Below are 758 nucleotides of genomic sequence, written 5' to 3' on the forward strand. Positions count from 1 at the left end.
TAAATACAAAAAAAGGTGGATTTTTTTGTATGATTGTGTATAGAGGAATATATTATTTTGCTTAAAAGAGTTCCAACACTGTCTGTTTTTTATGTTTTATTTATATTCCTGCAGAACTAATGTGGGGTATAGAATATGGAATATACAATATATAATATGATATACAATATACAATATAAAATATATATATAAATTCTACATGATTGCTTGTGCAAGCTATGCGTGTTAGTAAAATCTGTCTAAACTACGCCTCTAAAATATGAAACTATAGTAACGCATAATGATATACTGTATACATTAAACGATGCACACACACACACACACACACACACACAAAAACACACACACACACATACACACACACACACATACACATGCATTTATACATACATATCTCTACAGATGTACATAGATGTGCTCACCGTTATTGACACTCTCCTACTAAGTGAAAGTCTATGCCTTTTAAAATATATTCACTTGTCTATTTGCATGGACTTGTCGATGCATGTGCGCGCGCGTGTGTAATTGTGTATGTTGTGTGTTCATGTGTCAGCGTGTAGATTCATAAATTAGCATTATATAACTCACAAACCTCGAAAGAAATCATATCGTTGTAACGTGCACTTATGTGTAACTAAGTGTATTTTTGAATACTTAACAGGCTTCCATATTTTTATCAGCCACAAATCCAGCCATGCAAAAAGTCATCGGTAATGCGAAAAGCGAATATTGCGTGAACAATTTTTATACCATTTTTA

This window comes from Octopus bimaculoides, chromosome 8 (assembly GCF_001194135.2).
Source record: "Octopus bimaculoides isolate UCB-OBI-ISO-001 chromosome 8, ASM119413v2, whole genome shotgun sequence".
Classification (NCBI taxonomy): domain Eukaryota; kingdom Metazoa; phylum Mollusca; class Cephalopoda; order Octopoda; family Octopodidae; genus Octopus; species Octopus bimaculoides.